A 16,410-nucleotide genomic window follows, 5' to 3' on the forward strand; every position below is an offset into this window, starting at 1 on the left:
AGTTAGTTTAATTATTTCTGTTTGAAATCAATACAGAATTATCATATGAGAAAGTTTCCTATAGTTTCACATTATTGGTCATGTGTCATATTTTAAATGATGTGAAGGGGTGGGGAAGTACATTTCTAGGCAAGATGTTGACTGTGATGGAGGGAGCAAGGCTGAGTTTACATGCTCTTATGCTACCCAGATTAACTGCTATAGAAAGTTGGTAATTACTCCCAGGAGAATTACCATAAAGCAAAGAGTTAGTGCTAAATTTTGGGGGGGGAAGTGTGAGATAATTGACAGAAATGCTTTAATTATGATGAGCTGCTTAATACTTTGTGTAATTGGATCACGAAATTCTGCCCTGACATTTCTTGATTTCTTTTAAATCAAGTTGTCTGGAAGCCTAGGTAGGCATCTCTTCATTAGTATGCAGATCTAAACTGCATTTAAGTTTATCATCTTCTGAGATCATTACAGCATCTCTGGTATATGTGTTCCCTACACACATGCTTAGCCTCTACTTGATTAAAAATCATCATGTAAACACTTTACTCTGCACTGGCTCTGGGAGCGGGCCTGACTTACAAAATTCATGGAGTTACTTTTTTAAAGCAGAACTTATAATCAAAATGTATTGTGAGGCACTGTAACCTCAGTGGCACTGTTTCTCTCCTCAGCTTCTTGGAGTTTTGCTTGCTCTCTTAACTGGGTGCCAGCTCTGAGCCTTCCTCACTAGCAGCAAGTGGAGCAATAAATTCCTGTCTGTGACAAGTTATGCCTCAGCCCACCTACTTGTTTCTCTGAAGTACCATCTAACATTTGGCTAACCAAAACTGTACTATTCAGAAGATGGGGAGAACATGAAAGAATTTCCATGTCCTCCATGAGTGTTACCTTCTCTTGCTGACTCATACCAACTATGCCTTTTTTAACTACTCTGCCAGAGTTGTCCATTAGCAATGGCAAAGGAAAAAATGTAAATACCTGTGTGGGAAAGCCTGATGACCAGATCTCTGAGCACAGGAACAAGTAACAAGAAAGCTCACTGCAGTCCCAGGAGTGAGAATGGCTACTGTTTGATATGTTCCTTCCCCTTTGATGTTGGAAAGACAAGTAGCACTGCAGGAGTGATGTGCAGTCTTGGTTTGGGAACTTCTTGGGTCTCAGACATGCTGTGGTGGGCCAGAATTGACAGTGGTTGAAGCTCTTGTTTGGTTTTCTCAAAACAATGAAGAGCCTGTGGCTTTTCAAGGGAATCTCTTTTTTCCTTCTCCTTCTCCTCCTTCTCCTTCTCCCTCTTCTCCTCCTTCTCCTTCTCCTTCTCCTTCTTCTCCTTCTCCTTCTTCTCCTCCTTCTCCTTCTCCTTCTCCTTCTCCTTCTCCTTCTCCTTCTCCTTCTCCTTCTCCTTCTCCTTCTCCTTCTCCTTCTCCTTCTCCTTCTCCTTCTCCTTCTCCTTCTCCTTCTCCTTCTCCTTCTCCTTCTCCTTCTCCTTCTCCTTCTCCTTCTCCTTTTCCTGATTCAGGCAGGAATATCATGGCATCAGGAGGTGGGAACACAGCCTGTGATTCAATGATCAAGACCAGGAGAAGTTGTCAATCCAGCAAAAACTGATCGAAATGCAATTAATTTTAGGGCAATAGGCTCACTGCTTCTTTTGTTTTGTTTTGTCAGTAAAGTGGGCCATTATGAAGACTCTTGTGTGAAGTGGACAGAGGCTCAGCTTCTTTTCATTCCTAGGCAAAACAAGGCTTCCGTGACCATGCCCTCTTTTGGGAGATTAATACAAACCAGGATTGGCCACTGATTGAATTTAAGATTGAGCAGTCTGATCTCAGGCAACTTCTTATCATGTGAATCTTTTACTCAAAAAGACAGTGCTTAAAGTTTGGGGATAATAAACTTTGTGTTTCTAGTCTGTGTGCACACAGAGGGCAACACACACCATCAGGTTTGCCTATGGCCACTACAAGCAGTATCTCTGTAATTAGTAAACTTGCATTTTGGTTATAGACATTGTAGTCAGCATTGTAGTCAGAGGAAGTGCAGCTGTTGATGGTATTGAAGGGGAGAGAGTTTAAGCTTTCTCAGTGCAAGTAGCTTACCAGGCTACATAACCAGGCAGTGAATGCTACCTACAAACACCCTTTCTTACCTCCTTTTGCCAGATGAGTCCTTTCTATTTAGTAGCCTCTTTGTGCTGGCATTTCTGTGCTTGTCCTAGTGTGCCATCAGGATCCCGGTTTGATCCAGTACCAGCTTAACATTTTTGATGTTGCTTCTGGGAGCGACAAGGTTTGATGTAGCATCAGGGATTAGGAGAGTTCCCATCACAGGACGGAAGTGTGGCGGAGCCTGGTCTGGCTGACTCCTCACACGAGGTGCCTGTGCTCCTTCAGCCCAGCTGTACGTGTTCTCAGAGGGGCAGAGAGAAAGGGCCCTACTGACAGCTCGGGAGTCTCCAGTCCTCACATCCCCGTGCAGCCGCCCCTGGCACAGAGGCCTTAAATCTCCAGCTGTCTTTCCCCTCTGAACTTGTAGAGCTGCCAGCCTGCAGCCAAAAGAGCCTCTGGAGTGCTCCTTGTACTGACCTGTTTCTTGTCAGAGTCCATAAGGTACTGCTGAGGTTCCTGTGATGCATTGCAGCTCTCTGGTATGTAGATTGCTTTCCATTTTATGCTTTACCCTGTTCTCTCTCTTCTTCCCCCCCTTATTTTTCCAGTAGAGGAGCTTTTCAACAGCTACATGAGTGTTACTGTGGTGACTGTAACCAGGCAAAAACATCCAGTTCATATTGAGATGGGTCTACATTTGTGGACTTGGTTATGAATAAGAGATTTATTCTTTTTATTATTATTATTATTTTTAAAGGCATGCTGCATTTTCTGCCCTTCCCTGCAGGGCAGACAGTGCTTTCTCATGAACTCTCAGTTACACACTCCCAAGTGAAAAGGTGTGAATCATCTTCTAAAGCATGTGCAGGCTAAATACAAGCACACACACACACATTATGCAAACAACTGTTGTGATTGGGACTTTTCTCTACTTTGAGTTTAGAAGAGATTTTTTTCTCCAAGCTAAATTATTATTCAGGTATTTCACTCTTCAGTTCTTTCTGCTTTATTTGCACTCATTGTTCAATTTCATTTTGCCTAGGGATGTCCAGGGTTCATAATTCCTAGGGTTTGAATAATTGCAGTATCTCTTTAGCATATTTTACTGTAAATCACTGTCCTGTAGCCTTAACATTGCCTCCATCTTCAGGGCTTCTTTTTTGCTTCTTTCTTCTTCCTTTTTGCTTCTTTCTTCTTTCTTTTTGCTTCTTTCTTCTTTCTTTTTGCTTCTTTTTTTGCTTCTTTCTTTTTTGTAATGTAATTTCCTTGCAGTTTGAGGCTTTTGAGGTGACAGCATTCTGTGATTCTCACCTGAGGAGTGCCTTTCCCCAAAAGGTAAGAGTGTGCTATCTGAAGGATGTGAGTATTACTCTTGAAATCCAGAACTCTCAGCTACATGAGTTGTGAACCCAAATGCATAAATTCTAACTTAGTTTCTTAGATAAAGAAAACAGAACAAGTGTAGCAATTAATGAAAAGGAGGCTTGTAGTGAAAGTCTAAATTCCTCATACACTGATAACTGCAAATTAATCTCAGCAATTACATATGAGAGCTATTTGCCTCCAGTGTGCAACTCTCTCTGAAATTTTAGTGAATATTAATAATAAATTAGAAGACGGATAAGCTGTTTCTCTAAGCTCATTTAAGACAAGAAATGCACCCAATGCTACATCTCTTAAGGCCTCAATTTTTAATGAGTCACAAGCTAATAGTGGACTGTTGAAAATCCCCTAGAATATTGCCTGCCTTCAGTTAATAGAGTCACTGAATGAAAGGGTAGAAGCCACTCTTTGATCAAGTAGCTTGAGCACCTTCCCATTACAGCCATTGCATTTTACCTCCTCAATTTAGTGCTGAGCCTGGTAGCTGGTGTGTGACAACAGCAGATCCCTCAGGAAAGCATCAAGCCTTGATCTGAGGGTTGGGGGAGGGAGAAGGATGAGGTGGGGAATTGTTGCAGCTCTTAACCACCCCATCATTAAAAATCTGTGTGCCTTTTCTTTTTGCCTCCCCCTTGCACCCCCAAAGGCATTATAGGGAAGATAAGGAGAACCTTTATAGGTTTAATGAAGAGCTTTAGACACCTGCTCTTGGTTCAGTTTAGCCTTGAACTGTGGAACTGTCTGAACTTCCATATAAATATCTACAGCTCTGAACTTCATGTCCTCCTTCAGCTGTATTTCTCAGAGCTCCTGGAGCAGCATAACAGGGCCATTCACAATTCATCAAGGGAGCAAATCTTTCAGTCAGCAGGGCCATCTCCTTTTCATTCTTTTCTTTTATTTTCCCTAGTACTTAACATAATCTTTGTGTTTAAAACATTAAATGAAAAGTTGCAAAAGGGCTCCTCTGGACTTGGATCCATACAGCACTGAGGCCTGCCCCTTTTTATGCCATCCTCTTTGTTCCCATAAAACAAGCAATTGTGCAGGACATGAGCATAGTCCAGGTGTTATCTAAGCTTTCCACTTATTCCCTCAATCACCTGGCTTTGCAGATCTCAGACTACTCATGCCAACACAAAGAGAAAGGAAAAATCCAGATCCTGAAGAGCAAGTGTGGAAGAGAGAACTGAGTAACCATGTGAACTGATGTTCCTGGTTAGGTTATGTTCTGGACATAGGATCTGGTGGTTTAGAAAAGTCCCATTCTTGCAGCTGCCTGCCTTCTGTTACTTTTGATCCCTTTAACCTCCTCAACAGCAAAAACCTCCCCTTAAAATCTTCTATGTCCACTGTTCTTGCTTTATATTTGAAATTTAACAGGCATGATACAGATTTCATCTACCTCCAACTTCAGTCTTGTCCCAGATGGTAAACTTGTACTGATCCAGCTGTGATAGATCTAACAGGTGACAAACATGCTGTGACAGGAGATGTTTCCATCCTGTCACCTGATGTTTTCATAACAGTGTTTCCATTGGAATCCTTGCTCCAGTTTGCATGCTGGGAAGATAGGAATGCTACCGAGTGTAGTGAAAAGGAGGGGTGACAGGGTCTGTAACCTGGGTTTGCCCAGCTTGGAGAAGGTCTGCAGGAGACTGACCCAGGCAGCCTGTCCTGACCCAAAGCACCAACCAGGAGAATGTCTTTGTGAGAGCTTTATTCCATGCCTGGAGAAGGGGTGTGAGCCTGTGGGCACCCAGGGTGTGCTTTTCTACTTGTTTTCTTTTCCATTCAAACTGGGGGAAGTAGGTACCCACCTACATTCCTCCCTTTGGTAGTTAATCCAAGAGAAGTGACTGTGTCATGCAGCAATTGCAAACTGAGCACACAGCAATGGGCAGCCTCTAATGCTTATTTTGAATTCATTATTTCCTCTATCTTTTCAGGTAGGTCATATCAACATTTTGCTCTTCCTGTGCCTCACTCCATTTGAATTTTGCTCTGCTTGGGATTTTCCATGCAGCCTCTTGTAACCTGCTTGTACACAAATGATCATTTCATTTTTATCTGGAAGTGGCTGGACTGATGACAGCATTTAATCTATTTCAGGAAGTTTTTAGAGGGCACCAGAGTCAAGGAGCAACAATTTCCATTATCTACTTTATAATGTGTATTTCTGTATCCAAAAGAATATTATTTAACTGCCACATGGCAACTAGAGCCTCTATTGACATGAATGCTTGCTGCAGATACCTCCTCTTCCTCCCACTGTGAAATCACCTCAGAAATTAGAAGATTAAACCCATTTTTTTTTTTAATTATAAAAATTTGGGCAAGATGGAAGTTGATTTATTTATTTTTTGTTTTTAATTCAAGAAACAAATTAATTTTTATAAATAAAGGAAGGATTTTAATAATAAACCAAACCATAAAACAATAAAAGAAATAAACAATAAAAGAATAAAAGAAACAAACACAAGTTTAAGTAGAAGATTAGCATACTTAGAAAAGTTGACAGGACAGAGTGTAATTCATTTTGTCACTGTGTAATAGGTAAAAGTTTTAAGGTGTCCTCATACGAAGGCCAGCTGAAGTATTGGCTGAAGTATTTGGTGGTGAATGGTGCCACATCCAGCTGGCGGCCAGTCACCAGTGGCGTCCCCCAGGGATCAGTGCTGGGCCTCATGCTCTTTAACATCTTCATTGATGATCTGGATGAGGGGGTCAAGTCAGTCATCAGCAAGTTTGCAGATGACACAAAGTTAGGAGCAGATGTTAGTCAGTTAGAGGGTAGAAAGGCTCTGCAGAGGGACCTCGACCGACTGGACAGATGGGCAGAGTCCAACAGGATGGCATTCAACAAGTCCAAGTGCCGAGTGCTGCACTTTGGCTACGGCAATCCCATGCAGAGCTACAGGCTGGGGTCGGAGTGGCTGGAGAGCTCCCAAACAGAGAGGGACCTGGGGGTGCTGATTGACAGCCACCTAAACATGAGCCAGCAGTGCGCCCAGGTGGCCAAGAGGGCCAATGGCATCCTGGCCTGAATTAGGAATAGTGTGGCCAGCAGGAGCAGGGAAGTCATTGTGCCCTGTACTCTGCTTTGGTTAGGCTGCACCTTGAGTACTGTGTCCAGTTCTGGGCCCCTCAGTTTAAGAAGGACATCGAAACACTTGAATGTGTCCAGAGAAGGGCAACAAGGCTGGGGAGAGGCCTTGAGCACAGCCCTGTGAGGAGAGGCTGAGGAAGCTGGGATTGTTTAGCGTGGAGAAGAGGAGGCTCAGGGGTGACCTCATTGCCCTCTACAACTACCTGAAGGGAGGTTGTAGACAGGCGGGGTTGGTCTCTTCTCCCAGGCAACCAGCACCAGAACAAGGGGACACAGTTTCAAGCTACACCAGGGGAGGATTAGGCTGGAGGTTAGGAAGAAGTTCTTCATAGAAAGAGTGATTGACCACTGGAATGTGCTGCCCAGGGAGGTGGTGGAGTGACCATCACTGGAGGTGTTTAGGAGGAGACTGAATGGGGTGCTTGGTGCCATGGTTTAGTTGATTAGATGGTGTTGGGTGATAGGTTGGACTCGATCTCAAAGGTCTTTTCCAACCTGGTCTGGTCTGGTCTGGTCTGGTCTATTCTATTCTATTCTATTACCTGAAAACATCTCCTGGCCTGAATTCTGAACTTCTATATGGAAGAGGGAATATTTGTGATTTTGAGTTGAAATATACATGTGTAGGGCTAAGACTGACACCAGCAAGGGAAGGCATAAAAGATGCCTCTTACTAAATCAAGCATTTGTTTTGTATAACTAATGATAAAATCAATATGTGGCTCCGTCAGAGGAGAGATCCATCAGCCTCTGTCTTTCTAGCATTCAATCAGGAGAATGAATTTGCAAGCTTCAAGGGGTAGGAATGTTTCTTTATCTTTTGACAATCCATATTACACTAACTTGGACAGGTCTTACACAGAGCTACAGCAGTTTACCCGAGCGTGGCTTTCAATATCATCTCATTAAATCAATGCACAAGGCCGTGTTGACCTTTTAAATACATATTTAAAGCTGATCAGTGGAGCTTAAATCGATTAGGAGGTGATTTTAAGCCAAGTCTTAAGGCACATCAGTGTGTCCACACGGGGTTCCTCAGCTGGTCAATGAATTGATGTGAAATCCAATTTAAATTAAGCTGCTGCCAGCAAACCACTGTTGTGTTGTACACAAATCCCAAATGGTATCTCCAGGTTCTTTAAGAACTTTCTTTTTAAGTTAAACAGTGAACCCGAGGGAGATCAGTTAATGGAGTGAAATCTGCTCATCCCTGTCAGGAAAGGAGGGGTGACTATGAACTGTGGCAAGAAGCTTCCAAGGTTCAGCTGAAAGCTGCGTTTATAAAGCTGTTCACTGCCAAACGACAGACATCTTTTACTCGTGGGTGGCATCAGGAACACCACCACTCACCAGACTGTGGCAGGAGAAGGCCTCCTCTGAGCATCACAGGCTAAAAGGATCCAAAGTGAGTTTAAAGGAAATCCCCTCTAGTTTGTGTTTGCTAGAGGCTGAGACACCTAAGGTTTCCTACCCTTAGTTTTCTTTCACAGCAGCTCTGGTGTTTTCACAGAGTAGATTATTGTTCCTCTCTCCTGAGGCTTCACTAAAGGTGCTTGGAGGACTGCAGAGAAGCCCCTTTATCTTCACAACCTCCAAATCTATAGGGAAATTTCTGCAGAAATCTCTCTCCACAGAGAGATTTTGCTCTCACAGCAAAGAAATGGGAGATGCAAAATGATCCGTGCTCCATTTTGACTGGCAATGCAAAGATGGAATTAAAAGGGCTATTTGTAGAAGGGGAAGACAGAAGGAAATGGGCAAGTGGTGTAGCATGAGCAGCCACCTGAATTATTTATGAAATAACATGGGAATGCAAGTTGCTTCTGGAGGCTGTTGGTCTTTCAACCTCCCCCACCTCACTCTTAACCAGATAAATTGTCATCTGCTCCATATTCCCCTGTCCTGGAACTGAAGAATTGTTTTCTTGCACTTTTCAAAGTATTTTAACCAACTGACAGTTTTTGCTGTACAACACAAGAGTGTTAAGGCCTCTTCCTCAGGTTCAGACCCCTTTCTACCCAAAGGCTGTTGTTTGATGTGCGTTTGCAGAAGCTGTCTTTTCCAGTCCAACCCCCAGCAGTTAGCATGTCTCTAAATGCAGTGGTAGGTACTTTGTCACTCTCTGAACAAAGGAAGGTAAGAGAATAGGGCTTTGTTTTGTGATGATGGTTTGGATGTGTATAGCGTTGACAGATCTCTGGCCTCTTTCTTTCTCCAGCTTTAGTGGTTCCTCCAAATGATTTATAATATTCCCCTTCAAATCTGTGCAACTGGTGGTCTGAATGATTGCAGAGTTGTGAAGAAAGTTATGGGATGAGAATGAACTTGGACATAAGAATCTTCCATGATAACTTCATGAGTATTTCTGTACATTGAGGTAAAGGAACTACCCCCTTGATAGTTGTAGTAAACTCTCACTCAGTACAGAACTTTCTATTTGTCATGCTAAAACCTCCCTGAAGCTGTTGCATCTTGTTCTGTTCTTCTTAAAGTCTTGATGATACTGCAGGTGGGTGGGAGAATATTCCTAGTGCTGGATATAGCTCTTTCCTCTTTCTCCCAGCACAGACAGGAATCAGTTAATCCTTCACTGAGTTGAGAAATAAAATTTATGAATGTGGTGAGCAGAGAGCAAAAGGAAAAAAACAACACTCATAACACCCCCCCCCAGTGACTGAAGTGGAGAAAGGAAGGGACTATACTGCTTTGCAGTGGTAAATTACCAAAAGCAAAACTTAGCAAAGCACCAGCCCTGTGCCTTACACTTGTTTCTCTGCTTGCTCCCATTTTCTGCTGCTCCTGAAGCTGTCAGGATTGGGGAGCTCATGCTTTATGATCAGTGAAAGCTCGCTGCTTCATCTGTCCCTTTTTTTCCATTAGGGTTCTAGAAATGCAATTGTGTTCAGCTTCAAAATTAAAGGAAAGGATATTTGACACAGCAAAGTGCATGCAAGGTGTATGAACCTGCAAAGAAATATGACAGCTTATTAATTCATTTTATTGTTCAGTGTAGAATTGGCAGGCAGACATTCCCTGGTGGGAGTCACTGACCTAGAAGCTGTAATGAACTTTCCAGTGGAACCCAAAGTAAGGCTAAACTCAGTATATTACCTTTATTTAGGCATTCATGACAGAGAGTTGTTAAATGGCCTTCTGAGAACTGCCTTCTGAGAACTGTCCCAAGTTAGGTGCCAGAATTTTTTGTTCCTGCTTATGGTGGTGTGGGAGGCAGGGGACTGCTGGCTCACTCACTCTTGGCTTATTTTGTAAGAGCCATGTAGTTTTTGCACTAGTAATAGCCATGTCCATGGGCCACATCATCTCTTTCTCCCATTTGTTTGTGTCTTTCCAAGATGTGGGGTCATTTTCTTTTCCTTTATTTTTTTTCCCCCTCTAAAATCACATCTGAACTCCACCTTCAAGACTCCCCACCCTAAAAAGACAAGCTTGGGTTTGGATTTTTGCAGTTTTCATTTGCCACATGGTGCCTCTGTCTATGACTACCAGGAGCTTCAACAAAATGCTTTTACTGCTAGCAGCATCTCTCCTATTAAGACTAAGCAGGATGGCAAAAGCTTCTTTGTGTCTTGTGAACTGTGTCTTGTTGAGCAGGGCCTACAGTGAGGAACTTGATTCAGCTAGAAGAGATTTTTTGAGGAATTTTGGGATACTGTATTCTTTATTTGTTTGGTTTTTTTTAAGACAGAGAATTACAGGGGGAAGACAAGTGCAAAGCTGTAGCTCAATAGTTCTCACCTCCTTTCAAACAGCATCAAAACCTTTGACTCGGTGGAGATAGCTTCCAGACCTCCTTCTGTTGATAATGTGGGGTTTTGTTTCTCATTTGAGTGCTTATTCCCTCTGTGACTCTCACACTGAAAACTGTCAGGGAGAAGCTGTAGATAAGAATATCTGTAAACAGTGCTTTAATGTCTCCCACACAGCAGTCTGGAACTGCCTCTCCTTGTGTTACTGAAGGTTCATGGATCTCTCAAATCAGTAGGAGTTCATTGATACACAGGCAAGTTTGTGCTGCTACTTTGGTTACTCTTGTGGTTTTTCCTGGCTACTGTTAAGTAGCCTGGCAGATCTTCCAATGTTGCTTACATGCAGTAGTAGATGAATATAACTACTTGTGTTGAGCTATCATAACATTCTCCCTTTTTTTTGCACTCTCTTTAAAAAGGATAAAAAGCACTTGGCAACTCTTGTCTAAGCAACAAAAGAGATCCAGACTGTGACCTAGTGCTCAAATGATGTCTCTGCTGTGGTTAGTGATGCTGTCTCCTGCACTTGGACAGTAGCCTCTTTGTCCCATAGCCTCTTGTTGCCTTATGCAGTTCTTCTGGGACGTATGTTCAGACTGAAAACAATCACTTCCCTGCGAGCACTTTCCTGTTACCCTCTGAAAGACTCGCCCCCTCTCTGAATTACAATCCCAGTCTGTCTCTGACATCTCTCCAGCATCCCAGCTCAGGTTAAAGCAGGACTCTTCTCTCTCAAGCCCTCACTCTTTCTCTGTGTGCACTTTTTGTCTCAGTTGCTGTATACGATCTCACTCTTCCACCTCTTCCTCAGCCTTGTGAATAAAAGAGGCAGCTGGCTGCAGCTGAAGTATAGTGACTCTCGGACCCCCGTCTTGCCTCCCCAGGCCATGGGCACGGTGGAGAGCCCCGGCTTCCCCGGGCACCCAGGCGTAGGCTGCAGGCCTGGCTGCAGAACATGTCCTCTCCTCGGAGCAGAAGCCGGGATGCTGGTTTCTCTCGGAAGGTGGCAGCACAGCCAGATGTGATCAGCATCTGCAGCTTGGCGCCCAGCACTGCAAAGGGGTGGCAGCGAGGAGGTGGGGATGGTGTTGGATTCCTTCTGAGGTGGAGCTCCTTAATTGGGGGTGAGGTTTAGGATGGGGAGCACTAGGATGTTGATGCATAGGAGGGATATATTGAAACCTTTTATCGAAGCACGGTGGAATCAGCCCAACATCCTCTCCCACCTAATGCACTGGGGTCCATCTACCTGATCATCTTTCTCTGTATCAACTGCAGCCCACTGTCAAGTGTGGTGTGGAGCTGAGATGCCCACTGTGGAGACAGTGTCAGTCACTGAGCCTTGACCCACACCCCTGGCTTCTTTTTTTCCCCCTTATGTGTGGGGAAAGGCTGTCTGCAGGAGATTAGGCACAGTCATTAAATACCCTGGGGTTTGCAAGCTCTTACTTACCTCAAGCTGCCATGCTGGTTGTGTGTTATTTTATCTGCAAGTTACCAAGCAGCTTTAGGTAAAATGCTGTGAGAAAGGAAGAGCAACAACTCGCCACCATCTCAGTAAATGCTACAACCTGCTCCTCTCTCAGAACCTCATTGTTCTTTTTGCCTACAGTACTGGGGACTGGGGGCTCCACTTGTCTCTTGAGGTTTTAGTAATGCATTGCAAAGCCCTGGTACTATATGTGGTATAATGTAACCATTATTTGGAAAACATGCAGAGAGGCAGGGGGGTTGGGTCTCTGCACAAACCAAGCACAGCCTGGTCCAAAAATCTCTGGGATATATTGTCTAATCTATCCCTCTAGCTCTGTTCTTTGAATTCAGCTTTCCTATGCTAAGCATGCTAAATCAGCTGGGGATACTACAGAACCTTGGTGAGAGACTGCCTGCTTACTTTGTGAACTTCAAGAAGTTTTGTGGCAACAAGGAAAGAGAGTAGATTCAGTTTTGCCCCAACAGTCATTTGTGAATGCTGTCTGGGCAACCAAAAGCAAAGGGCACTAGAAAATCCCAACTTAGTTCAGCTGGCTTTATTAGCATCAGCAACTGGAGAGCAGCCAGACAGCCCTACAGTGCTTTAAAAAGTAATAAAATGCACTTGAATTTTACTCCTTGGTTTGTAACCATTGAATGGAAATCAGTCTCATATACCAGGTAATTCCTGCTCGATGCTGCTGAGGGTGCCACAGAAACCACACCTCAAGCAGGCAGCACTGAAAGGGTGGAGCACAGAAATCAAGAGAAAAACCTGAGGTTTCTAAGCACTCAGAAAGGGGCCACCTCTCTTTTTCCCCCCACTCTGGTGCTGGTAGTCTTGGAAAGCCCATCCCTACTCATGACTGTTACAGTAAAGTTGCTGCTCTGGAAAGCATTTGAAAGTGCTGCAGTTCTCTCTCTTTCAGAGTAGTTTCATTTCTGAGAGTGACCTGAGGGCTCCAGAGAGATCCTGTGGCACGGGAGTGTATGCTGAGGGTGCACAGAGGTGGACACAGCTCATCTTGTCATAGACTCACAGAATGTTTTGGGTTGGAAGGGACTTTAAAGATCATCTAGCTCCAACCCCCCTGCCATGGGCAGGGACACCTTCCATGAGACCAGTTTGCTCAAGGCCCTGTCCAAGCTGGCATCCACAACCTCCCTGGGCAGCCTGTTCCAGTTTCTCACCAACCCCACTGTAAAGAATTTCTTCCTACTATCCAGTCTACATCTACCCTCTTCCAGCTTCAGTCCTTTCCCTCTCATCCTATCACTACCAGCACTTGCTAAAAGTCACTCCCCAGCTTTCTTGTAAGCCCCTTTCAGCTACTGGAAGGCTGCTCTAAGGTCTTCCCAGACTGAACAGACCCAATTCTTGCAGCCTGTTGCCATAGGGGAGGTGCTCCAGCAGGGCTGGGAAGTGGAATGCAAAGGGCTCAGGCAGCGAGGACTGAAAAGCAAAGCAACCTTTTCTGTGTGCATTTTCCTTCTGACCCAGTTAGTTCTGGGGCATCTTTCCACTGTTGTGTGGATGCCTCTGTCCTGGCACCTTGGAGGGACAAATTCTGTCAGAAGCATCACTACCAAGCCTTCTACCCCATCCCTGCTATATGGGTGCAGTTGTGGACAGCCAGGGCCACAAGCAGCTGCCTCTCCAGTAGCAGTGCCACAGAAGCCCAGCCAGGAACATGCTTTCAAAGGGTGCATGGGGAAGGGGGGAACCATTTGTCAAATAATTTTGACAAATCCCATATAGAAAAATATTGGTGGCTGCAGAAAAAGAAAAAAAGGGAAAAAAAGAGCACAACCACCAACAACAAAACCCAAACCAAACAAAAACCAACCAACACCCAACAAACTACCAACAGAATGAGTGTAAAGGAGACAGGCAATGACCAAAATGAAATACACTAATTTTGGCAGGTAATTGCACTAGAGTCATCAGGTTGTTGGTACCTTGTCTGTTGGAACAGTTTTTGACAACTAGGAGAGGGAGTTTGTCTCATTTTAATTGGGACCAACCATATTCAGAGCAGTTGTTATGTGTCACCTAGCCTGTCTGTCTCCCTGCTTTTTTTGTCTTAGCAGTCTCCTGTTTTTCCCCTGCATGTCCTGATGATTTGAAAAATGATCCGTTCCTCAAAGCATCCCTGGTAATGTGGACCACAGAGTTTCATTTCTTTCGAGGCTGACATTTTGCAAAGGTGCAGCCTTTCTTTCTGCAGCAGCTACTGACACTCTAACATAGAGCCCTAGGAGGAGGGAAAGAGGTCTGAGGGGCTGCACTTTGAGGAAAGAAATTAGAGGTAGCAGTAAAATCAACAAACCCCAGATTATTTCATGCAAAGAGGGTAGCTTAGACCTTTATATGAAGTGCAGGACTATTGAAGACTACAATCACTAATTTCACTTTGGGGAGCACACTGGAGAGCTCTGAATACACTTCCCATTGGATGTATTGTGTATCTGCATGCATGATTCAGTAAATATTAATTAAATAAGCATGCAGATATAAATTCTCTTCTGCACCATGTTTGTTACCTTCTTTCCTGAAAACACCACTGTCTCTTCAGTGAGACTCAAGATCTGCATTGCTACATTCTTTTTGCTGCCAGATACAGAATGATAAATCCAGCCTATATGATTGCTGGCTACTGGCAACCATCACCCCGTGGTGGCATTAGCTGAGGTGGCCAGACCACACTTTTGTATTGCAGTAGTCACTTCAAATGACTGTTAGCATTTCTCTGGTATGCATGTGTCCTAGTGTACGTGCTTCTTCATTGTCCCAGATTCCTCCTGAGCAATGTCCTGCTGGGGATATTGCTGCCCACAGATTTAGAGTTAAAATTAACGTTGCCATTGTAAATAAAATCCTTACAAATTCTGCTTTGAAAAGAGCTATTTTCCTGAAGGTGAAAAATCCATTTTCTCAAGCACCCTACCTCTCATTTTCAGTCTCCTCCTTTGCAATGGCCTTCACACTGCAGTCCTGAATGAGGAGCACTGAGACAAAATCCTGAATCTGTGAAACTTCATTTTACTGTCATCAATAAGAGATGTACCATTACTGAGCAGCACCTGGGGAAAGGGGCAGTTAAGTGACATGGAAGCTCTCCATGTAGGCAACTAGAGGTGTTAAAACGTGTATTAATCCGTGTGTGCAACTTCCATGCTCAGCTGGACTCTGCAGAACATTGATGTACTTAAGTCAAGGCACAAATGTGCTGTCTTTCAGATTTGAGTACCACTGAAAATTATTCCCAAACATCCAACAGTAGCATCATCTTCTTCTTACCACAGAGCTTTACTTTGTATTTGGAGACTTCTAGACATCCCATCCCAGGGCTCACTGGATCTCAGGTAAAACCTCCATGCATTCAGCAAGATGGAAATGATAGAGGCAGACTGGGATAGCACTGTTTGGCCCAAACGCTTGTGATAGGCTCAAGACAGATACTACTTGCCTATATGCATATAAAATAACGTTCTTCCTAGGCTTCTGTTACCTCCTCCTTCCTGCATCCATGCAGTTACACGGCGTATAAACTGCTGCAAAGGAGCTGACTCTGCCGAGGTAGCACATTTAAAATGATCTGCAAAGCTGGGTGATGTTTTCAGGACCTCAGTTTCCACATTCTGGGGTATCCTATTACTGACCTCCTCAGAAGAATGCTTTGGGCTGGACTGACAGTTCTGAACGCGAACTCCGCCGTGGCCCGTTGTCTCCAGCTTTGCCACAGCATAGGCAGGACTGGGGCAGCTCCAGCCACTCAAGTTCATCTCGGGTTGATTAGAACTACTGTCAGCCTAATTTGCGTGCTGAAAGAGCAGTTTGGACAACTCAAATCCTGTCTCTAGAAATTCGATGTTCTGTTTAAAATAGAAGCTGGGCTGCAAGCGAACAACAGCCAAGTGGCGGGACAGGAGCAGCACCAGAAATCCTGCCTCGTTCTACGCTTGCTAATTACGACGGATGAAAGCAAGACGGAAGTTCAAGGACCGGAGCCCTTCCTAGGAGGTCAGACAAATCCCAAGTGATTTTTAGAGAAGTGCTACATGAAACTCAGGGCCCGAGTATGAACAGCAGGTTTGTAAGGTCTGAGGTTGTACTTAAAATCCATCCTTCTGCCGGGGAGCCGGAGAAAGAAGGAGGAAGAGAAAGAGTCGCAGGGCCACCGCAGACTTCGGTGAAGCGGTCTCTGCTTCGCCTGACGGGCGAAGGGGCCTCGCCCAGCACCACCGCGCAAGGCAAAAGCGAGACGGCGTAGGCCTTCAAAGGCGCCTCCCCCACCGCCCCCTCGCTCTCCCGCTCCCCTCGGGTTGTGCAACCCCGCGGCGGGAGGCGGGGGAAGGGGGGGGGTGCGATGAGGTAACGGCGGAAGGACGCGCGCGGCCCCGCCCCGGCCGACGCCTTTAAGAACCAGCCTCACGTGACCGCGCTCCCGGCCTACCCCGGCGGCTCTCGCGGCCTTCGCCGCACCTGTTGGCGACGGGGCGGGGCGAACGCCAGCCCCGGCCCACTGGCTCGCCCCGCCCGCTCCTTCTGCTCGCTGTCTCGGTGCCCCGCCCC

This window comes from Melanerpes formicivorus, unplaced genomic scaffold, assembly GCF_026170545.1.
Source record: "Melanerpes formicivorus ecotype bairdi unplaced genomic scaffold, bMelFor1.0.p_v2 SCAF_8, whole genome shotgun sequence".
NCBI classification, from domain to species: Eukaryota; Metazoa; Chordata; class Aves; order Piciformes; family Picidae; genus Melanerpes; species Melanerpes formicivorus.